Consider the following 25655-nt stretch of genomic DNA (forward strand, 5'->3'; position numbering starts at 1 on the left):
GTTGTACTTTCCAGACACTTTGTCTTTTGTTGTAACAGGTATCAATGGGTTCTTGGACCTGGGTTATTTTCATGGGAATCAAACATGCATATACAACCCCCCAAAAAATTAAGGATTTGCTTTGTTCACCTGCTTTCCTTCCAGTCTAAACATTGAGTTAAAATTTAGACACTGGACGTGGGAGTTTATTGAAGTCTGACATTTCGGTCGGAGATTTGTTTGGCCAACTCTGGAAAGCCTTAGATACTCTCCAAACATCAGCCCAAACACATGAGAATCCTGAGAAAGCTGATGCTTTTCCTGCACAGCTGCCCTGCAGAAGGGGGTCTCTCGGCAAAAGCTGTCATCTTGGTGGAGTGCTGGGGTGCGCAAGGGCTTTTCCTCAAGAGGGAAGCCTCTCCCTGTCACAGGCCTGGATGCAGAGGGGATGTCACATGACTCACATTCTTTGGATTCTCTCCCTGGCTTGGATTTTTGTCCTGGCATTTGTCTAAAAACAGAGCTGTCAGCACCTACATGTTTTCTTCATCTTGTTCCCCAGCCAGAGATAAGTAATAATAGGTTTAAATTCCCAAGTGTTTGTGTTTGGCTGTGAAAAAGCAGCGGGCAATTCTTTAGCCACCCTGCAACCCCATTTCAAGGTTCTGATAGAAGCTTAAGTGGGCCCTTCTTTTAGAGATTTTTTGGCTCCTAGCAGGATTTGGGTGATGGCCAGAGACCAAGGCCCCACCAGGGCTGTTCTCTGAATCTGAGAATTGATGGCTTTTTTGCTGTCCTCAGCTGTCAGCGAGGCAGGATTCCAAGTCCTGCCCCTTTTCATCCTGCAAGGATTAATTTCATGTTCTTATGATCAAGATACTTCTGAGATGTAGAATAAATTCACATTTACCACAGACCCTGGAAGAAGAAAACTTCATGACTCAGAGAGTTTTCATCTATAGTAGAGGAAAGAACCCAGTAGCCTGGACAGAGTCCGTATTTACCAAACTAACCTGACAGAGTTTCTTCTTCATGGATCTCTGATGAGTAACGCAGGTAGGATTAGTATGTTCTTTGAAAATAATAGGGCCCATTGGTGTTTTAGTTGTTGAAGGATTAAACAGTGTATCAATAGTATTTCAATTAGTAGACTTATTGGTTTTTATAATAAGATATGATACCCACTCATCCTATTCATTTATCAAAAACTTCTGAAGGAAGATGGTTTGAAAACACAGACTCCAGAATCAGATGACATGGTTCCAAATCCTGGATCCTCCATTTATGAGCTTTGTGATCTGAGGCAATTTTAATTTTTTTTTAGTTTTTCTGCCTTAATGTGTCCATTTGCAAAGTGGAAATAACCGCAATCTGTGTGTCGTAGGATTGTTTTGAGGAATAATACATAGGACGCCCTTGGCGTGCAGAAATGCCTTAATAGTCATTGCCCTTATTAAGCTCTATGCCTGCTTCCACTGTAGTTATACTTATCTGAGGAAAGGTCCCTCCACTGATGATGTACAGAGAGTCAAAATACAAACACAGAGAAACACACACACACACACACACACTCACACTCACACACACTCACACTCACACACACTCACACACACTCACACTCACACAAGCAGAACTTTTTGGGAGGAGTACTTCAGGTTGAATCTAGAGGCATTCTACCTCTGAGCTATACCCTCAAACCCTGTTTTATTCTTTATTTTGAAACAGGGTCTCACTAAGTTGCTGAGGCTGGCCTCAAATCTGCAATCCTCCTGTCTCAGTCTCCCTGTAATCTCCATGGGATTTCAGGGAGGAGTGTGCCATCACACCTAGCTCAAAGGGAGAATTTTTAAGGGTTTAGAATCTCCCCATATGACTTAAGTGTCCATGACTTCTCATGTCCTTTTCAACCTTGAGATTCCATTAATACAAGCTGGAGTTTCCAGAGGAAGATGTGACTCTGTACCTGCGTGGTCAGGGAACACTTCAGAAAGGAGGAAGCCTCTCTTGACTCGATCCCAACTTACCTAACCTCTTTCCCCATCATGTTCTGATGGCCTCTTCCCACCGTCTACCTCCCAACCATTAACCTTGTCTAAGTGAGATTTTCAGTAAACTACCAGCCCTGCTGAAATATTCTGCCTTTGGGCACACATCTATTTCTTCTTTCATTGCATTTGATTTTTTTCTTGGTTATAATAAAATCAGGATTTGGGGATAATTTCCCCATAAGTAAGCTTGAACCCTTGACCTCTTTGTTTCTGCTGCACACCCTGCTCTATCTGCCTCCGCGTGCACCTCACTCCCGATCCTCTACTGACTTAGTTTCTCACCCCTGTCCTTTATCACGACTCTCAAATATTAAAAAGGAGGGACTGGTGTACCCAGAACCTGAGAGTTTGCATCATGAAACTCAGAGTATATTACAAGTGGATTTGAAATCCAACATGTTTCATATATATAGTTTGTGGTCTTGGGGATGGAACCCAGGTGCATTTTCTACCCCTGAGCTACACCCCAGCCCTATTTTTTATTCTTTATTTTGAAACAGGGTCTCACTGAGTTGCAAAGGGCTTCACTAAGTAGCTGAGGCTGTCTATGAACTGCGATCCTCTGGTCTCAGCCTCTAGAATGCTGGGATTAGAAGTGTGCACCACCACGCCTGGCTTGAAAATATTAATCACACAGGCGGCACCTGGATTGCAGTAGCCTGAGCAGGATGCACTTCTACCTGCTACCAAGTGGAGGCACAGTGAGCTCCCATGCTGTCTCCATGGCAGAGGCTACCATTGCATGGACCACACAGTAACAGTAGGAGAAGAGATGATGAGTGGAGGAGCTCTCACTGCCTCTGGCAGTCCTGCCCACTCTGGAAAACCATGGGGTCCTGAGTTACTGGGATTACCTCCAGCCTTCCACAGACCCCAACGGTGCTCTTTGGCTGATCCTGAATTTCTGAGAAGCCCAGATGCTGGGCTTTTCTAGAAGTGTTTCTGATCTGTTTTGTGTGGATATCCCCACTTAACACCCAACAGCTTCTCCTCCATTGTGGGACCCAGGGAGGCCACTGATTAACTGTGTGGCCTTGGGAAACTCACAATCATCGGGCTGAATAATAACCAGGACGCCTTCCAACTTGACGCTGTCTGGATTTCCCTTCTTACACATATCTTCCTGTTCCCCCAGACTCTTTCTGCATTGGCTCCTAGTGGAAAATTATTCATATTGTGCTTAACAGGCTGTTAAATTACCTTAATTAAAGCGTCAAGGGATGAGAATTGAAGATTATGCAGAGCTGCCACCCAACCCTTCCCCAGCCAGCTGGAGAAAGCTTCTGCCAAGAAGAGTCAAACGTCCAACGCTCAGTAAGTCCTTTATGGGTTAATACAGAGCCACCGTACTACATGGGCTTTAGAATGAGGGATGAAATTGAAATTGGATGACATTCTGTTTTTGACAGACTTGCCAAAAGGCTTCATCAAATTCAAGGCTTCATGTAGAAAAGGCTTTGAAAAAACCTTAGAGGAAAAATGTGGGAAGGAAAAAAGTCCAGCCTCGTCCTGATTCCACTTCCATGTGGACCAAGGCAGCTTTCTTCAAAAGCTGGAGTGTGTCCCTGATGTCAGACCTCGCAGAAAAAGAGATACTTATAAGGTTGAGGAACTAGGCCATGGAAGTCCTACCTTGACTCAAATGACATTTTGTAGAAGAAGAGTAAATCCTTCAAAAATAATTGGCTCAAGATTTTTGTTTGTATTAGTCAAATACTCCTAGGAAGAGCAGGAATGGGGAAAGTTGATGAAGACGGGGTCAGTATTACACATTTCCCAAGAGAGGATAAAATGACAAATTGGAACACATAACCCAAACCAAGCCACTGTGTAGATGCAGTCATCTACCAGGTGTGGAGTGAGCAGAACTCCAAGACAGTATTCTCCCTCAGTCTTCTTAGCAGAGGAGCTCCGTTGGAAAGTTCCTTTGTTTGAGAGGATACTCAGAGGCAAGCACCTCTACTTTAGGCATATGCTGGGTTCAAAGCGACATTTTAGCAGTGTGATCGTTGGAGAACTACTTACCATCTCTGCATCTCAGTCTTTGCACCTGTGGAAAAGTGAATATGGAATGAGTTAGTATAACTAAAGGACTTTAAACAGGACCAGGCTGCTGGGAAGTGCTCTGCAAGTCTCCAGTTGCAGCTCAGATTTCTGAACTTGGAACTTTGTTTAAAATCCAAATAATTGAAGGAAAAGTAAGAACAACAGTAGATCTATTGCCAGTCATGTAGCTGTTAGCATGGACAATCCCTTCTGCGTTCTGAGGTGCTCTGGGGATCATGAGGACCTAGAAATAATAGGGGCCTGAAGAACGGAAGCAGGTAAGGGAGAAAGTGAAGCAAATGTTCACCTGACTTAGGATTTTACTTCTGAGGCAGTGCTGCTGCCTGTTACGGTGTCTATTCTGGCTTTAAGGAGGAGTGTATTGGCAGATTCTTAACTCCTTATCATTTCCTTATTATTCATCCAGTGCTGCAGTTTTTGATGACGGTTCATAGAACCCTTTCAGCCTCATCAAAGTAAAAACCAAGAGGTACTTTAAGCACCTGATCTCTCCTAAACTGTCTCTTAACATTCAGGCAGAGAGTTGTGGACATTGTTGGTTTGCTAGTAGTATCCTACTGGGGTTAATTTTGGCTTAACAGGTGAGTTAGTTATAAACATTAAATTTTTGTTAAGATCAATCTCTGATAGTAGTGATTCTGAAAGTCAAACATGCATCGGACTTACCTGGAGGCTTATGACAGAAATTGTCTGGCCACACACCACTTTCGGATTAAGTAATTATGAAATAGGGGCTGTGCCGATGTTGCTGGTTAGGGACATCTCACCATCTAGGGAACGAGTCTCATACTCAGAGATTCTGACTTACTTAATTTCCAGGGTGGCCTGGGCATTGGAATTTATTTTTAAAACAATACTTTTAGGCAGAAGGGGTTATGTCTGAACCTGCTATGATTTAGGGGAAGAGCGAAGTATGCTCCCATGTGTGTACCCATGATTTCATCTCAAGGGTAGATCCCAAAAAGGAGGATAAAATAGAGTCTTCCTTAGTCATCTCTCCCATCCCTGAACAAAAAACCCAAACTATTTTCTGGTGAGGATGGCTGCATTGGACTAATAAGCAAAAGCATATTTTCCTGGCCGCCTCTGGGATCTATAGGAAAAGAGATCGCTGCCATGGTAACGGGAATGTTTGTGCAGCCATGGGGTTGGGGGAGGTGGGATGAATAAGACTTCTGTCAGCATTGAAGCCCCAGACGCCTCTCCTCAGTCATTCACTGTGAGGGGGCGCTCCCCTACTTTGTAACTACAGAAACGGGGTACTCATGCCCGCTTGCTTGCCATGGTAACCATCAGGAAAGAAGGGTTTTGTCCACTGTGAGCAAGCGACCCAGGATCAGTTAGATAGACGCTGGGCTCTAACACCGTTAATAGGCTGTGGAAAAGGCTTATGATTGTGCCTCTTGTCAGACTCTCCTAGCAAGACTGTGCAAAAAAGAAGTTTAACTAGCTGCAGCCTTTACTTTATTTGATAAAGTGTAGTTTACTTTCTACTTGAGGTTTTTATTGACCATAATAATTCTAATTGAAATAAACATTTTGATTACAGCTCTGTTCCGCAACTGCTTAATAGGGAACTAAAATAACTTTCAATAATCATTTTGTCCAAATGGGATTCATTTAAGCTGACAGTTATTCCAGGCATTTATTGGCGTGCGGCAGGCTGGGAGTGTTTTGGAGCGTAATTACGGGAACATTTTACACTGGGGTTAACCTTACTAAAATGACAGACTGAAAAGTGGTGTAAAGGAGCGAATAAAACCCATAATCTGCCATAGGAACTCATAAATGAATCCCCTTTCTCCACTGTTTCTGATACCCAGGGCTCTAGTTAAAATTAAAAGGAGTTTTCTTTTGAAACTGACAGTCTGGCTGCAGGAACACACTTTAATGAGGGCACACTGCAGACCTGGTGTTGGTGGGCAAAAAGGAATTTGATAGCCACTCAGTATTTGGATTTCTCCAGGGGAACCTGGCTCAGGATGGGGTGGCAGGGAAAGAAATACCTTCTGTCCATCATAAGTTCCAGGGCTGTTTTTTTAGCCGAGGAAGAACTATTCCTTGTCTGCTCTCTTCTTGGGTAAGGATTCAAGAAGACTGAGAGTCTAGCTGGCTTGGGGCACTGAATCTTTTTCTTAATGTCCTTCCAAAAGAGAGTTACCTCCTACAGGCTGCATCTTCTTTCTTAGAAACCTGCTCTAATCAGCTTCTGGCCCCAAACACATGAGACCTTTGATGTCTGAATGTTGCAACCGGCAAACTCATGGATAGAATTAATAGAAGAAACCCTAGTGGCTTTTCAAAAGGGCAATGAATCATCCTTATTACATACTGTCATTCATTGTTGCAGGCAGTGCTGTTTGGCCTGGTGGGCAGTTAAAATGGGGGCACAGTAGTGACAGGGTACGTTCTTGGGGGACCCTGTCTCTTCAAGATGAATGGTGCTTGAGTGACATTCTTCAAGGGCTCCAAGGATGACCAACATGAGGTGATCATGATGTGTGCTGCCTCTTCATGTCAAATGCTATCTTTGAAGTTTTTTGAAAACTGGAAACCCACACTGCTAAAAAATAAATGCTGTTGTTCAACAACTCACCAGGGTTTTGGTAAAGCAGCAGAAATGTGCTGTAGTTGTTTTGTGTTGGTTCGTTAGAAACAGCTGATACTCAAAGGAAAGCCCCTGCCTTCCAAATTGCCCCCGTGCTTATACATTCTAGAGTGATTCTTCGGTGTTAGGGGGTGCTTCCTGCTTACCTGAAGTACTTTCTTCTAGTAGGGATCTATACCTACAGCCCATCCACTTCTCTGGACTTTCCAATTATCCAGGCCAATATGTCTTCTTTGTTCTTTGAGCAGGTTTGGTTGAATTTTCAGTTACTGACAAGTAAAGTCAACTCATCTCATAAATGCACACTGGATACTTGTATCCTAACACCCAAGCAAAGTGATTAAGGTCACTTCTACACCTGCACTGGGAGACCAGAGGGACAGGGTTACCCGCGGTTAGCAAGTGATTCCTGCCTTAGGTTAATCTGAGGTACCAGTCATCACAATTCCTTGGGAACATATTAGGTCTTAACCCCATTGAAGCTATTTTGTATGCAGTTGGTATTACTTCATATGTCTATCCAGTGAGGAGTGGGCTGCTTATTTTTTATTTATGTACCTACCTCTATCTTCTTCTAAGGCCAGAAGTTACCCTATATCTCACTTCATGACACAGAGACAAATTCAGTTAGCTCCACCAGGATAAAGAACATTTATACTGCTCTGTGTGATAACCTTTATTTTGCAAAGCATTGGATCTCCTTGAAGGTAAAGCCTGATGTGTCAAAATTCCAGATAAAATAAATGTTCTTATTTCCCCCAACTTCCACGGAAATAACAATAGGATCTAGTAAGTGTTGATAAAAAAATGGTTAATTCACACAAACAGGGAGTATTTCTACACACACTCAATCATTGATAGGACTCACCTGAAAGAGTTTGCTTGTGACTGGGCGTAGGTCGCCACACTGTGCTTAAATTGTCTATAAGCATTCCTGCTTTTGTGAATCTGAGTGCAGAATCAACTTTTGCTTGCATAATAGCTTTTCCTTGTCATATTAGAAGCTGTCAGGTAGCATATACTTAATCTTTTTACAAAAGTCTTTGGAGGCAACTACTTCACATAATCCTCTGCATACTCTCCCACTCCCAAAGCAAAACACGAGGCTTTCATATTAAAGATGAAAAAAAAATCAAAATAGCACAATCTCTTTGGGGGGATGCTTAGCTAGAGCATGAATTAAAGACATTGCTTTCCACCTGCTAACCTAAGGCAAAATTTTGTTTATGCTAATTAGAAATTGTGTCTTTCTTGGATAATTTCTTTGTCCGCCCTTCTTTGTGGACACAAATTTGACAGAACCGGGGCAGATGGAAAACAGAGAAGTTTGTTACAAGCAATATGTATAGGAACATGTACATCTTTTTTACAGGAAGAATCATGTCCATACGTTTGCAGAAGATCAAAGGTGTAGAAAACCTTCTACTGAGATGTGTGTGTGTGTGTGTGTGTGTGTGTGTGTGTGTGTGTGTGTGTGCAGGATCCTATTCTTAGCTGTATTTGCTCTCAACCAGATAAAATTTGAATAATGAAATTCGATTCTAGAGTGTTTATACTGAAGTGACTTTTGTGATTAAAAATGCACTGTGGCAACTCTGACATTTGTGGAAATCTCGAGCATCTCCATGAGCGGATCACCTCTGTACTTCCACAGTTGTGACTGCTGCGGATACAGACTTTGGTTTGCATCACGCTTTGCATTTGTTGGGAAGACCTTGACTTGATTCCCCTCCTGGGCCTGACCTCAGGCCAACGCCGTGCACTCTGGAGGCGGTGCTATGGGTCAGCAGCACCATGGTGGAATGCTGTGTGTGGTTCTTGGTTCCATGTATGCTTGTTCTTGGTTCCATGTATGCCTTTTTTCTGCACTTTCTTTTACATTTAGAGAGGAATATAAATGGACCACTGACTTCTGAATATTTCAGCGTGTTTGCTCAGAGAGATGGTCGCTATTCCATTTTTAGTAGAAAGGCAGTTGCAAAATAAATGACTCCCATCTTTTGAGAAGAATGAGACTTCTCTGTTGCTTCAGAGAAGCAACAGGTTGACACCCAGACACCAGAGCTCTGTTCAGAACTAGCTCTTGCCTTTGATTCTCCTGCTCATTGGACACCCTGTACCCCTTCTTGCTCAGTGTTCATCCTGTGGTTTTCATATCTGAACCCTCCCTGAATTTTGCCTTCATTTGCCACTGTTTTGGATTGAATTACAATGCCCTAAATTCATACTCCGAAGCCCTAACTTCCAGTTTCTTCAAATGTGACCCCATTTGGAAATAAAGTCATTGGACACCTAATTAATTAATTGACGATGAGGTCCTCCTGGAGTACGGTGGGCTGGCTGTTGTCCTTATAAAAAAGGGGAGGCTGGGATGTAGAGACCAAGATACAAGGAGGATGCCGTGTGAGAGCTGGGGTTATTCTGCCACAGCTGAGCAAGTGTTAAGGTTAGGAGAGAAGCCTGGAACAGATTTTTCCCTGGAGCCCCTGAAGGGAATGTGGTCCAGCCAACACCTTGATTTTGAACTTCTGCATCCAGAAACTATAAAATGAGAGATTTCTGTTGTTTGTGTCTATGACACTTTGTGATGGAAGCCCCAGCAAACAAACACACACAACACACACCCTAAGTCTCCCTATTTCCTTTGTATCAGAACCTTAGCTGACAGCAGCTTAAACTACAAATATCTAGGCGGTGACGGGGCTGCCAACAGTGAAGGATCCCATGCTGTGTTCTGCTGCAATCCAGACCTGAGGAGCATAGGCACACTGCTCCCCCCTCACTTACTAAAAGCAGCACCCCCACCACAGATAGTCTTGTGGAGTGGGGAGCCCCCAGGTGGACTGAAACCCGTGTGCTTCTCTTCTCCAGCACACAGTAGGTCTTTCAGTGTCTCAAGCTAACGAGGTCCATACTGTAGATTTTTCTGGGTTAATGACAGGCCAGTGGGGGAGGTAATTTGGAAGAGGTAGGACCCAGAATAAGAGGGCTGAGGTTGGAAGTAAAGGAAATCTTTTCCCACAGGCCCAGCAGGTCACCTTGTGCATCTGACAGCTGGAGGTCATTCTGTCTGCACCGTTGGCATCGAATCCCAACCTGCTCACAGGGGTTCTGCAACAGGTACAGTTTTTGCAGCTTTACTTCCCTTTCACCAGAGGGGAATTGCCTCAGAATCTCTCTCCAGTGGCCGGAAAAGAACCTCAATCCATCTATTATTGTCTTCAAACACTTTATTCAGATCCGAGAGAACTTGCAGGCCCCTCTGGAGACCAGGCCCTCTGTAGGCAGGCTGTGATGGACATGCGTTTCGCTCACAGCAGCACTTTGAGGGGCTCGTGCCCAGAGAGCGACATTTGTCCCTGGAAGTAAACTCTAAATTACATCACAAATTAACATTTTAAAATTAAAGCTGGCATTTCTGACCTGCCTGCTGGCAGCCACGATCATGCAGGATAGTGACATCATTTATGACACCGGCAGTTAAGAAGCCCAGTGTCTGAGGTCGTAAAACAGTTTCCAGGCCTGATTTAATATCGATTTTGCTGTCAGGCTAACTTTACTTTAATATTTAAACAAATATTTAATGTTTAAACAGCTTGAATTTCCCCTTTTCATTTTTCTGTAGCTTTAACCCAGTGTTATCTATGTTGTAAGAATCCCCTTGGGCCAGCTGCTCTATTATACTGACCTCTCTCTGTGGCCCTATTCTCTGATTTATCATCCCAACGTATATCACGCATCCAAGCTTTCTCTTCCTGTGAGATGGAATGACCACCCCGTTACTGTCTATGAATGTTTCCTAGCGTATGGATTTTTTTTTTTGGAATTGGATTGTTACTGCATGGGTGTATTGTTAGACCCGGAGGAACAAAGAGTATCCTATAACCAGACGATTACTTCTCACATAAAGACTTAAATTGTTCATTGTGTAGGGCCAGCAGCTTTGGGGACAGTCACACTTGACCTAGAAGAAGAAACTGGGCAGGCATGCTTAGAGGGCTCTATAGTTTTGAACTAAGGTAGCCTTCTATTTTATAATTTTGGGGCTGCAGAGGTCAGGTTTTATTTGGTCTCCCCTATAACAACAATAAGGAACTTTTGTCAATACTTGGTTTATGTAATCATAATGGATGCTCCTTATATCTGGAGACACACTGGTGATAGTAGTGGAAGTCCAAATGTTTGAATTTCAAAAGGAAAGTGAAAATTCATGAAGTGCACCATGGGAGCCACCTTCCAGTAGCCCTCCCGCTGAATAAATCACCTAGTGAAATCCAGCCAGAGTGGACTCAAACAGGTAAGTTATGAGATGTGCGGGGCAGAGGGGGCAGTAATTTGTTTGAATAGGGAGTCCTTTCTCCCTCGCATTCTTCACTTAAGACAGCCTGCCCATTTCTTCTGTTTTTTTTTTTTTTTTTTTTTTTTGGAATTTCCCCATTTCTCCTTCTGCAGAGATAAAAGGGCAGCCAATTTATGAACTGTGTATGGTACTCTGGGGATTATAAATCTCTCATTCATTTGTTCTCATATCTATCTGATGTATTTTTCAAAACAATGGTCTGAATTCTGAGTTTTGAAAATATTACCTGGCCAGAGACCAAGCTTGAAATTTCAAGGATTGAATGGGCTTTCCTAATTATTATGTCTCACCTGGTTTTTCACTCATGTGAATTATAAACATATGTGGAAAATATTTAGCTTTTGAATAATCCCCTAAATTACAAAATGACAATTATTCATTTTTCTGAGGGCTTCGTATAGAAGAACCAAATCCCAACCCACCGAATCCAAGGATGCTTTATTTGTTAATAAAACAAAACAAAAAGCAGGGGAATTGTTTTTATGAAGCTAGTCATGATCTATAATTCAATTTTTATATATGCTGCCCTCTGGGGATCTCTTGTGTCTCATCTTTGATGCTGGGGAGTAATTTCTACATCTTTGTGGAAGTAAAGGTAATGTTCTTAGCCCATTATGACAGTCTGCCAAGAAGATTTTAGATTTGTAAGGTAACGACTAAGAGATAACCTTGACCCTTCGATCACATGGACCAAAGCAAGTGCGTGTGTGTGTGTGTGTGTGTGTGTGTAGGGAGGATGGGGATAGGAACAGGAGGTGGGAGATTATTCACAGGAGGTTGTACAATAGCACACTCTTCATTCTATTTGTGTCAACAAGTTATTTTTGAAGCCGGACATGGTGGTGCCTATCTGTAATCCCAGTACTTGGGAGGCTGAGACAACAGGATCACATGTTTGAAAACAGTCTCAGCAAGTAGTGAGACTTTCATCAACCTAGCAAAACTCTGTTTTGAAATAAAAAAATAGGTTTGGGGTATAGCTTGGAGGTAGAATGCTTCCGGGTTCAATCTCCAGGTCAAAACCAAGCCAAAACACCAATAAAGTCATTTTGCAAGTAGCTGTGAACTTGGGGGAAGTGGGTGGGGTAGTAAAGATGCAGAGCTGTAGACCCTCCCTAGAGCCAGGGAGTCAGCAGGGCTGGGTGTGAGGCCTGGTGGTCTTGTGACACTGGAGTTGAAGATCAACTGCAGTAGATCCTATCACATGCATCCAGAACAAAGCCCTCCGACTGCCTTGCTTATTGGTATTCTACACTAAGACATTAGCAACTCCTTCTTTTACTCAAAGAGATTTTTGTCGAGGGTCTCTTTGCTGAAGGGCAGCGGGTAACGACAACATCATGGCCCAGTGGGCAGCACAGGTAATGCCCATGAGGTTTACTGGACAGCGCAAGTGAGCAGGGAAGACGGTGGGGGAAGGAATTACAAAGGGGGGAGGACAAGGTGGGAGAAGGTAAAAGGGTGAAAGTAGGTTCCCACTTTGCATTGCATTAGCTATGAATTTGTATACATATTTAGCTCCCCCTTTGAGATTTACCTGCTGGAAACAAATGACCCGTGGGTGGCCAAGGAAGGATAAGGAGGAAGGAATGTGTCCTCTGCCCCTTCTGAAAAGCCAGAGGTAACCTTGCCTCTCTTCATACCCTTTCCCCCAAATAAAAATAGTTGGGTGGCTGGTGCTGTCTGCTGGAGACTGACCTGGAGCTGAGTGCTGATTGATGTCAGACCGGGATTTACTGGTAGTAATAAGGCTCCTTGAGATCGCCAAGCCAGTGAAAATAAAGGTGTAATGATTGAATTATATATTCTCTTTCTATGATTGAAAATAATATCCGACAACTGACTCCAGTGCCAGACAGATTACATAAGCACAAGTTAAGTGGTAGAATTAAAATGAGTGATTTTCCTCCTTGACTTAAACACAGCACTAAGTAGTGTGCCCTTGAATTCAGCAGAAAGCAATTTCCTCCTCCACAGTAACAGCTAGGGGGCATTGCAAATGCAAATGCAAATCGAGTTAGCTTTGCATTTTTAATATTCTACAAATCCATAACTCACTGCCGAGATTTTAGAGATGTTATCGCTACCACTTGGGCACATTTAAATTATTTTGCACCTCTGAACTTTTGCATTAACTTTAACATTGGTGGTTAAGATATATGTTTTAATCTATAGAGAAGCCCGTGCTCAAAGAAACTCTAGTCATTGTGACTCGTGCTCCCAACAGTACAGGACAGACCGTCATTTAGGGCGTCAAGGTCTCTACTGAAGGAGAGCTTGTTGAAATGACTCCCATTAATAGAAAAAGATAAAAACCTCAGCTGCTATATTATGATGCATGGCTGTCTCCTGAAAGAACACAGGTGTCCACCATACCACCCAAAACAGTGGCAGAAAAAGCACCTTCCAGCCCCCAGTGTGTAGTGAGCGTTCCATAGACTGGAAAATCAATAGTAACCCAATTCCCTTCGAAAACCTGCTTCCATCATGTGTAATAGGATTAAGCCTACCTTACTGGGGGTGGATGAGACTGGGGGATGGCCAGAAATAAGGAGCCAACATGTCCCTGGCTGTGTTTTTATTTGGGGGAAAGGGTATGAAGAGAGGCAAGGTTACCTCTGGCTTTTCAGAAGGGGCAGAGGACGCATTCCTTCCTCCTTATCCTTCCTTGGCCATCCACAGGTCATTTGTCTCCAGCCTCGCATCCCAACTACTTGGGATGATTTTTGACCTGAGGACAGTTGTTAAATAACTAGTGGAGTGAATCTGTGAATCTTGCTAACGTCTACTAATATATATTCTTCCTACAAGACTTTTGGTTATGTTACACCCTTATGAAGCTTCTACTTTGGGGTATGGCAGAGGCCAGGTTGCTGCAGAAGCAGCCTCACACCATGGACCATGGAAATGACAAGAAGATTGTGGTTCAAAGGGGAAAATGACCTACCTTACTCCTTCCTTCCTTCCTTCCTTCCTTCCTTCCTTCCTTCCTTCCTTCCTTCTGTTGTATAAGGAACCTTATACAACTTGGAATGAGGGAATCTTTTTTTTTCTCCAAGCTCATATTTCCATATTAAATATATTTTTTAATTTTGGGGGGGATCTGGGGATGGAACCCAGGGGCATTTGACCTCTGAGCTACACCTCCTGCCCTATTTTTTTTTCTTTATTTTGAAACCAGGTCTCACTGAGTTGCAGAGGGCCTCACTAAGTAGCTGAGGCTGTCTGCGAACCGCGATCCTCCAGGTCTCAGCCTCTTGAATGCTGGGATTACAAGCGTGCGCCACCACGCCCACTTCCATATTAAAGAAAAAAATATTCTAGTTTCATTAGTTAGGATTCATCTACACTACATTCTGAATTTTAGATTGCTAAAAAGCACTATCTAGTGCCCACTCATGAAAGCCACAAAGGTTCCTAGAAAGACTTTGGTGAATTGTAAAAGGGAATGTCAGTTAGTGCCCCTTCTCTTGGCATTTCTTCCATCTACCAAACATGCACACGTTCTCTTTGCAAGCCCTGTGGGATCCTACTCACAAGGTTACTCAACCCAGAGGCATTGACCATGAGCTCTGCCTGCTCTGTGGAGCCGGCAGCTTCCTTCTCTCTCCCGCCCTTTCTGTGTTGAGGTGGGGATGACCTCCTCAGGAGTGGTGACCCCTATTGTTTGGAGATGGTTTGAGTGTGTCCCCAAAGGCTCACATCCTGGAACTTTGTTCTGAGTGTGGTGATGTTGAGAGGAGGAGGAGGAGGAGGAGGAGGAGGAGGAGGAGGAGGAGGCGGGGTCAGTCTAGTAGGAAGTCATCAGGTGATTGGGGTGCTGCCCTCAGAATGGATTAATGCTGCACTCATGGGGTTAGTTCTTGCATAATAGGGCCACCTCACATGACTGGCCTTTTCTGCCGGTGGCTGTTTCCCTTCCTGCTTGATGTAGTCAAGAGGGCCCTCACTAGAGGCCAAACACCTCCAAACTATGATCTAAATAACCCTCTTTAGGAAAAGTATCCAGCCTCAAGTATTTTGCTGCAGCAATAACAAATGGGATAATAGAGGGCAACAAGGGAATTCCCTCTAGCCTGGCTCCCTCACTGCTTCGGACTCCTTTGGGCTCCTGTGCTACTCTCCTCCCTGACCCCAGGAATCCACAGGCCAGCCGGAAGTCTTTAGAGCTTTCAGCTCCACTCTCACTTCCTGGCTGACCAGCCTCAAAGAGCAAAACAAGAGAGAGACAGACTACCCTTGATCTTGACACATTGTGTAAAGAGCCTTCTTTGGTTCCGTGAAGGCAAGGGCACTCAATATCCAGCCCCCTCCACGTTCTACTTCCGTTTCCTCTTCCGCTTTACCATTTTTCATAGTCCCTGTTCTCCTCTTTTTCCATCCCACTGTTTTTCATTTTCTTACCAGAAGGTGTCCGTGGTCTCCCCAGAGACCTCTCTTTCCAGATAGGTCTCTGATGTCAAGTTCTACATTATACACACTGGGAAGCTTAGAAATTCTTTCATTCAAAACAATTTATTGAGCGTCTGCATACCAGACTTTGTTCTGAATGCTTGGGTATAGTAATAAAGGGTGTAGAGAAAACTCCTGACCTTGTGGAGCTTATGTTGAGAGGAGAAAAAGAGAGAGGAAGGGAGGGAGGGAGAGAGGAAGAGAGAGAGAGAGAGAGAGAAAGAGAGAGAGAGAGAGAGAGAGAGAGAGAGAGAGAGAGAGAGAGAGAGAGAGAGAAAGAGAAGAGAGAAGCAAACCAAGAAGTATTTTACCTAGTATGTAATAGTACTATGGGGAAAAAAACCAGAAGGGTTAAGAGAGGATAAGGTAGAGCTGCAAATTCCACTAGTGTGGTCAGGGTAAGGGTAAGCTTGGTGGAGAAGGACATAGGAGCTGTCTGGGCAAAGACGTGATGGAAGGAATTAGTCAATCATGTGGGTGTGCTGGACAGAGCACTTCCAGGAGAGGGGACAGCCAAGGCCTAGACCCCACATGAGTCTGGCCAAGGTTCAACAAGGAGTCGATATGTCTGGACCTGAGAGAACAAGGAAGAGAATTTTGGGGCATGCAGGGGCAGACTATAGGATCCTGAGACTATACAAAGACTTTGACTTTTATAATATTTTTGACACTTTGGTGGTTGTTGTTGTTTTTTTTAATCAAGGGAAAATTATACCAAGCACCAGATCCAGAGGCAACCTGCCTTATCTAAAATATTCAAATGTCTTATAATTAGCATACAAATTGTATATAAAATGCACTTCTGGAAGGCCTCCCAAGCTTGTTTATTTTAGTAGTATAAACATCTATTTTGCAAAATTCTTTCACTCTTAGTTTTGTAGTCTTTGGTCTACTTTAACCCCACGATGGACACACACATCCCAATATATATCTAAGTTTACTAAGTCTATGTTGAATATGTTTAATTTTCTGCATACAAGATAAGAGAATTTGGTTCTTAGCATCAAGTTAATAAGAGAGAGATACTTCAAATGTCTGAAAAAAATTTAAAAAGTGAAAATCATGTTTGTTCCTTAAAACTTCTCACTTTCATGAGTAATTTCTCCTGGCCTGAAGGGACTCTCTCTTCTCTGATGAGCCTTTGTATGTGTGTTCACATTCACTTAACGATTGCTACCATTTCTTCCTGCCCATAGAGTGCCAAACTAGATCCACTGGAACCTTATCACCCCTTCCATCTATTATACTTTCAAGGTTCTACTTCTCTTGCATCCTTAAATTACCTGCATGTTACTAGGAGATCTGGGCATTGAAAATGTAGTTTTATAAGAAAAGCTACAGGAAGTGTCTCTCTCAAAACACATCACACTTTTTCTGATCAGCTCTGGCTCTTACCCCCTGGTTCTGCTGGGGCTGGTACAAGAACCCTAAGGCCTGCCCCACATTTTTCTGGAGTGTTGGGTACAGTATAGCCCAATAGGGAAGGACATGGCTTCTGCAAATTCCTCGAGATAGAAACCAAATTGGTAGGGAGAGTGAGAAGAGCTGCGTAAAGGGCACACAGGGTTTCCTTTGGGGTTGATGGAAATATTCTTGGTCTCAACCGTTGTGAATGTACTGTCACTAAATCATATATTCTAACACACATAAAATGGTGAACTTTTTTTTATCCAGATTTTATCACAACAAAAATAAAAAGAATAGGATTTCTTGATTCAGAAGGTGCCAAATACCAATTCCAACTGAATTCCTCCTGAGCTGGGTTATTTGGGGCAAATTACACATGGTGTCAAGGACTCAGTTTCTTCAGCTGCAAACTAGGATAAATAATTTCATCTTCCTGGTGGATTTGCCCAAAAAATTTTATGACATGGTGTATATATAATGCCCAATGCTTATTTTTATGTTCCAAATATTTTCCTTATTGTCCAATAAAAAATGTAATGCAAATGTTTGGGTGGGGGAGGGGATCTCTCTGTTGTAAGAGAGACTGTCTTCAGGCCAAAGATTTTATGGCTGAAAGAACTCAAAGGTACACCCCTCGGGTTTTTCTGACCCCTCTACAGCCATTTTTGCTGGATCTGTTTGACCTGGAAAGAGAATTCAATCACTTTATTGTTTTTATTATTTACAAGAAACCCAGTTAAACCAGGTATCCTATGCTGTGAGTTTTCTAGACTTGACGGATGACTCGGAGTGTTCACAGTAGGACGGACACCGTGAAGCATCAGCCATGTTGCTTCTTCTTTTTCTTCTAACTTGTCTCCTTTTTAGAGTCTCTCCTCTCTCTGACAGCCCCAGTTCTGCTTTCCCTGTCTCATATCTGCAGCAACATCCCTCCTTCTCTGAGCTTCAAGTTCTAGAACTCTACCTGAACCCCAACCACTTCTCAGGTGTTTTCCTGACCATAGTGGATGGCTCTCAGGTGAGTGCTCAAAGAGGGGCCAACCACCATCGAGTCCTAGGTGAGGAATTGGTGTTGCCTCTGCTGTTGGTAGCACTGTGCAAAGACTGTGCTTGTCTCTAGCACGAAGACAGCCATTTTGCTATGATAGTCATCAGCCATGAAGGCAGAATTCAGATAGCAAGATGACCCTATATCTAGTATAGCATAAACACAAGGCTGCCTCTAGTTCTGATTGATATCACGTGGCCCATTCTCCTAGTATATAGCCTTTTGCCCAGGCTGTAGGGATCATCCATTTGATTGAAGGCTACATTTCACTCCATGTTGGTCCCTCAGTTTGGCTCCTTGAACCATGAACCATCTCCCCCAACTCTTCATGACAGCCCTGTAATTAAGTACATGTTGTGTTTAAGGTAAAACCTCACCTGACCCCATATACTATCTTTTCAGTGATGAAATAAATTATTGGTGAAAGAAGCAATAAATCAGAACAGTGACTGGGATGAAAATAGTCCCTCTAGAAGCAAAGATGTTTAATCTGCAAACTATTCAGAGATCACTTTCAAATCCTCACATGGTTATTTTTTTTTCACTGTAAGGTCCCACTACTAGTCATTACATTAAAGGTTATTGTACTAATTAGTGTCTCAGGATGAAGAAAAAAAGAAACAAGTTTTAACTTCTGTACTAATTGGTGAGTGATGTGTGAACTAATCAGAAATCTGTGCTGAGGTATCCATTAAGGCACCAAATGTATTTGGCTAAAGAGAGATTTGTTGAATAGCTTCAACCTTTAAGTGCAGAGGATAAATGGATGGTGACATCATTATACCTTGACAAATAGAAATTATATCAGGCCTCCCTTTCCCCCCTTTTCATTACCAAGGATGATTTATTTTAGTGGCTTTCAATTCATAAACCTATGGATTGTCTATAAAGTTAAAAACCTTTTAAATTTGTAACGTGCAACGGGGATGGTTAATAGCATTCACGAACCAAGCTATATAATATTATTGGAGCTGCTGTCTCAGTAAAGGTGCATTATAAACAGGTGCCGGGGATTTATAGCAAGCGCATTTGTGAGCCGCATATGCCCGATCTTATTTCCCAACCAACCACAATGTTAAGTTATCATAAGTGACATGACTTGTGACCCTGTTCCATTTCATCTTCATCAAACACTGAATGATATTGGAAGGTCCTGGAATAAAAACTTAAAGAGTCAATAGAATTGTTTGTATCATGAAAAATAAGCCTAGCCTCTCCCATAACCTTTGTTCTCCCAGCGAATCCCGTGTTTGTTCCTTTAGTCGATTACTTTTGGTATATATTTCCTGCAGTGCCTGGGGACTTTTCATGAAATTCTCTTTTATTACCCAAGGTTCCATCTCCCCTGCCCACCCCGATCACTGAAGCCTGTGAGGGAGAATGCATGAAAAGAACACACATGTATTGGGATAATCTGTTCACCAGCCTAGATCACAATGTCAAATTCAGATGCTCAGGGCTGATTTGAGTGGATTATAGTGGGAGACTTAGAACAAGGTAGATTTATTTTTTAAATCTGGGACCCAAATCAGGGAACTAAATGATTTCATGAAGAAGGGAGGGACGTGTGTGTGTGTGTGTGTGTGTGTGTGTGTTTGCATGTCCTTGGGGATGGGGAAATGTGATAATGGGGGTGAAATGGGGATGAGAGAAAGGAAAAAAATTAGGAGAATAAATTAATGGCAACTTAAATACAAAAGTAGGTTTTGTATAGGACATTTTTGTCATGCATCCCTTTGCACTCAGGGTGGGAGGAATTAGGATAAGGCCAGCTGGAAGAAAGGGCACATTGGGAAATGGCTGGGGAAGGAAACAGCAGGCTCGGTGGAGTCTTCATCAGGTCTCTGGTGCAGGTGAGTTGGCCATGGAGGGCTGGGAGAGGGAGAGGTAGAATTAGATTCATTTGTGCAGTGAGAGGAAAAATTGGCCCTCGCCAGGCTTGGAGCGCACAGGCCAGGTGTGAGCTTCCTAGCAAGCGGCAGATAGAGGGCTGTGCAGAGCTTTGGTCAAGGCAAACCTAATTTAAATCATTCTGGCATCTCAGAGCTGAGGGGATTTGCAGCAGGACATTGTCAGTGCCAGCACACCCTCATGGCCACTCATCTTTCAGTGGCTTGTTGGAGAGCCCTTGGCAAGACTGACGACTCTCCTCGCAAATTGCTGTCACAGAGAAAACGTGATGATGTTGTAAGCCTGTGAGCAAACCTGCCACACAGCTAACATCCTTCTCGTAAGGTGCCCAAAATCCACTGACACCAGGCTGTTCCTAACACGGAACCCATCAGCCTCAATGTTTCCTGTTCCTTGTATCACACACTGCTGTTTCTAGGAAGATGCCTGTCCAATTAATGCCAGTACTGTAATTTAGGGTGCATATTTTATTTTTCAAAGGTTGTACAGTCCTATACTATATTTATCTTATGTCCACTCCTCCATTTCCCTACTCCGGCCCAGCATCTCTTAGGCTACAAAAAACTTTACCCCTTGTAGTACCTTCTTGTGTGTTCAACAAATATTCTATTATAGCATATAGTGTGTTTTTTTTTTTTCAGATCTGGGGATGGAACCCAGGGGCATTCTACCTCTGAGCTACACCCGCCCCCAGCCCTACTATTTTTATTCTTTATTTTGAAACAAGGTCTCACTGAATTACAAAGGGTCTCAGCAAGTAGCTGAGGCTGTCCTCGAACTGCGATCCTCCTGTTTCAGCCTCCCAAATGCTGGGATTACGAGTGTGGGCTACCGCGCCCAGTTTAGCATATAGTTTTTGACTCTAAAGTTTAAAGAACTTAAGATCCACAAAGGTGACACAAATAATTGGTAAGCTGGAAAATAAGACCAGGGAGAGAAAGGTTAAAAATTTGAGATCATGCCGGGCGTGGTGGCACACACTTGTAATTCCTATGCTTGGGAGGCAGAGACAGGAGGATCACACAGGTTTGAAGCCAGCCTCGGTGGCTTAAGAGACCCTGTTTCCAAATAAAAGTATAAAATAGGTCTGGGAGTGTAGCCCGGAGGTAGAAGGGTTTCCAGGAACCCCAGGACCACCACCACACACACACAAATTGAGATCATTTAGCTTTGAAAGGAGAATAATGATTGGTAACTTCATAGTGTTCAATCAAGTTTCTAAAACTTGTTTCCTATAAGGTTATTATAAAAGAAAAAATCAAAACCACCAACTCTAAAATACTCATTTGACCTACAGTTCTTTCCTTCCTCCCTCTCTCTTTGCCTCTCTCTCCCTCCCTTCCTCCATCCTCTTCACTCTTTTTCATCTTCCTCTTTCTTTCTTTCTTTCTTTCTTTCTTTCTTTCTTTCTTTCTTTCTTTCTTTCTTCTCTCTCTCTCTCTCTCTTTCTTTTCTTTTTTCATTTATTTTTGAGGTACTGAGGATTTAACCCAGGGGCAATCTATCTCTGAGCTACACTCCAGCTCTGTTTTTATTTTGAAACAGGGTTTCCCTAAGTAGCTGAGGCTGGCTGTGGACCTGCGATACTCCTGCCTCCGCCTCCCAGGTACTTGGATTACAGCAGTGTTCCCCCACACCTGGCTTAACCCATGGTTCCTGACATTTTTATGGGGAATAAATTTGAATGTTCTTCTCTTATTTGTTTATTTATTTGGGGGGAGGGTAGGGCAGGAAATAATGAGAATAAGGTATAAAGGGGAGGCATTTTCCATCTTGTGTTCTCAAACTCTTGGGAACTGACCTTAAATGGCCAAGAGGATAAGGCATGCTATTAATGTGGAGATCGGGTTGAGCATATGGAAGTTCTGGGTCCTGACAATAAAACTACCTAATTTCTTTTATTGCTTTACTAAAAATGCAGGAACTTGTTTAAAAACAGAGTTCCCCATCTTCTCCACTCATCCCACTGATTAGAGAATGACTGGGTTAGGAATGGCCAACCTTCCTGGGCTCTCCTTTCCGCAGTATGCACATGGTAAATTTGGGAACTCGCATCCAAATTACTGTCTGACACCTGACACAGAGAGATTTCTGGAGAAGGTTAGTTGAATTGGATTTTAGTATTCAGACTCCCTGATTTTTTAATGAGATTATGGAAGAGACTCAACTTTTGAACCAGTGTACTTTAGGAAGCAGATCCTAAATCCAAGGCCTTGACTATCCAGTGTGGGTTGAAAGGGATAGTTATTGGGAATTTCAAATACACAGTCATAGATTGGAACAATAGGTTACAGCTTCAGAGAGAAAAGTATTGTACATTCAGAAAATGAATGAAGTTTGTTTTCCTGTCAGTAATTTCCTAAGAAGGAAAATATTGCCATCAAGGTTATTTTTACATAGCCCTAACTGTAGACAAACTGGGGAAATGGAGTGATTCCTCGACTAGGGTTACCTGCTCTTAGGGGTTGAAGTGCATGCCCCAAAGATGTCGATGTCCTGACCCTGGTACCTATGAGCATGGCCCTGGATGGAAGTGGGGTCTTGTAGGTGACCAAGTGAAGATGATGTCACTGGGGTAGGCACTGATCCCATATGACTGGGATTCTTATAAAAGGGAGAAAATGAGGCACATGGAAAACCAACGTAAATGCCACGTGGAGATTGGATTCATGGTGCCACGAGCCCGGGGGTGCCAAAGATGGCCAACAAACCACCAAGAAAGGGGAAAGGCATGGTACAGATTTTCTCTTACATCTTTCGGAAGAAACTTAGCTGAGAATGTGGACATAGAACTCTGCGACCATAAACGTCTGTCATCTAAGTCACCCAATAGGTGATGTTTATCATGGCAGCCCAGAAAGCGAATACATCTAGATAACTGAATGGGTCTCTGCTTTTTCAGCCAATGTAACCCAGCCATCAGTCTAGGTTTTAATAATGGGCTCCTCCGTCTTTAGTATTTTATGTACCCAGGTTTCAGAGGTTTGCAATACATGTCAGGCAGAAACCATTTCTACCCCATCCCTACCCCTTGTGGTTGGTAAATAAATACCTAAAAGTCCTAAATAGGAACAGATTTTATTTTCCAAATGCTTCTTTAGTTTCTACTTGCCGTCCCCTCTTTAGGAAATATCTGCCAACACGACCTCTGATGCAGGGCACCATTTGTGTACTCCAGCTTCCAGTTGTCTTTTTGGGGATGGATTTGCACCTGTTAGAGATGAATTTAACTAAGTGTCATTATCACTTTTCTTCATGGACCAATACTTAGGGATAACTAAATCCACTACCATAAGGGTTAAGGGCTACTCCAGCCAGGGTCCTGCAAGCTACTGGCAGCCCTCTCTGCAGCTGCATTCGGTAGGTAAATCCTTCCATGCCATGCACAGTCAGAGCCCTGTCCTTGAGAAAGCCCTTAATCATGACAATATCAGCAAAGCTGGCCATTGCCCGTGTGGCTGCCAGCCGAGTCTGCCACTGGGCAGCCCTGGCCACACTGTCCAGCAGGGCAGACCACAGGCAGCTTTTCCTAATCTCCCAATGCCTGCTGCAGGCAGGAAGTTCAATCTGGTATAAGTGCAGGAGCCCAAGAGAAGGGCTTTTTTGGGACACACTAAATGCTAATGCCTTCTCTACCCCCTTTTTTTTTGCTTCATTATCTACTCACCCCTAAAAGGAACTACCAGGTGGCAGCTGTCATTTACCTCCTGCTTTTGCATGACCTGGGCTTGGCATCTGTACCGGACAGGTGCTTTCTGGTGGGCTTTTCCATTCTGTTTTGGTAAAGCCAACCATAATTTAAAGCACAGGTCACATATGATGTTGAAGCTGGCAAAGAGACCTAGTCACCTGGCTAATTATATATTCTTCTCTCATCCTTACCTACAGATTGCACTTTGGTTCAAGGCAGCAATAGCCCAATCAGCAAACTCTCTCACATCTAGGAGTCAGCAAGCGATGTCATTCTGACCAGTGAGATGAGCAAAACTGTACTGAGCGAGGGCACCACAAAGCCATTGTTTTCTTGTTAAGAAGGAACAGCAGAAGTACTCAGCTGTTTTCTCTCCTTCCTCATCTTCCTGCCGCGTTTGTGGACGTAATGTCTACAGCGGCATCACCAGTAAAGCTTTCTGCAAAGATGAGAATGTGCTGGGTCGGCCCTGTCCAATAGAGTCACCACCGGCCCCATGTAGCCAAGGGATATTTATTTGAGATGTGGCGAGTGTGACCGAGGAGCGGAATTTCATTGCAATAATTAAAATCTACACATGGCTCTTGGCTCCGTATTGGATAGTGTAGGAAGCATGGCATTCCTCTTTCAAGCAAGAAGGGTGAAAGCAATGCTCCTGAGGGAGAAATTGGGAAGGACAGGGGTCCATCCGACAGGACCCCGAGTCAGTGTGAAAGCGAGACAGCCCTCGCTGCCTGTCATGTAGGAGAAATAGACTCCAACCCAGCATGCCAGTGCTGCTGGGCTTCTGTGTAGTGCAGCTGTACACGATGAAGCCAGGAACTCCGATCAAACGTCCAGATACTCAAGTGTAACCCCTGGCAGAGTCAACTCTTAAACAAAGTTAAAAATAAAAAAAAGCACTAATGATGCTCTTAGGCCTCTCCCTCAGCTGAGAGCATTTGGTGCTTCCTTAGGGGGGGTCTTCTCCCCAATCAGCGTTTGGGGTTGTACTTTTTTCTGTGATTATTTATTTGTTTGTTTGTTTATTTATTTACTTATTTATTTTTATTTTTATTTTTATTTTTTGGTGGTACTGGGGATGGAACCCAGGGGACTTCTACCTCCAGGCTACACTCCCAGACCTATTTTTTATTTTTATTTTTATTTGGAAACAGGGTCTCTTAAGCCAGCCAAGGCTGGCTTCAAACCTGCGGGATCCTCCTGTCTCAGCCTCCCAAGCGCGGGGATTACAAGCGTGCGCCACCACCCCGGCTCTGTGACTATATATTTAAATTAAAACATTTAGCTGATACAATTATTATGTATATTTATGTGAGATATTGAATTATGTATACAATACTAAGGATGGGATCAAGGCAAGTAGCATATCCATCACCTTGAGTTCTCAAGTGTTTGTTCAAAGCCAGGCGTGATAGCAGAGGTTTGTAATCCCAGTACTTGGGAGGTTGGAACAGGAGGATTGTAGGGTTGAGGACAGACAGCCTCAGCAAGTAGTGAGACTCTCATCAACCTAGTGAGAGCCTATTTCCAAATAAAAATAAAATAAAGCTGGGGGTATGGCTTGGAAATAGGACACCCCTGGGTTTTATCCCCAGTACCAAAAAAATAAAAAAAATAAAAAATAAAATGAATGTCCAGCCACTGAGACGTGGGTCTGCTTCTCTCAGCATGAAGCAAAGTGATTGGGCACTGGGGTCAGGTTATTGGGGTTGTATCCCGGCTCTGCCTGGTGCCATATAGCCTGGGGAAGGCCACATCGCTTTTATGTGCTTCAGTTTTCTTATCTATAAAACGGAGAAAACACATACTCGGCTCTTCCTGTTAGCACAGGGATAAAGAGGAGTCAGTGCTGGTCAGGAGGCTCTGAACATTTCTCAGCACCATACAAGTAGAGGGACGTGTTATCTGCTCTCACTATTGTTATGCTCTAGCCTGTGAACACAGCTACTCCTTATTTAGGTTACAGCATCTAAAAATGCCCTTCCCAAACATCCAGAGAGCCCTGGAGCAGAACCCTGGTACCTGACCGCTGCTCGCTCCAGCATTTGCACGGGTCAGCTCGGGAAACCCTGCACCCCACC

The sequence above is a fragment of the Muscardinus avellanarius genome (assembly GCF_963383645.1).
Source record: "Muscardinus avellanarius genome assembly, chromosome: 9".
In the NCBI taxonomy this organism is placed as follows: domain Eukaryota; kingdom Metazoa; phylum Chordata; class Mammalia; order Rodentia; family Gliridae; genus Muscardinus; species Muscardinus avellanarius.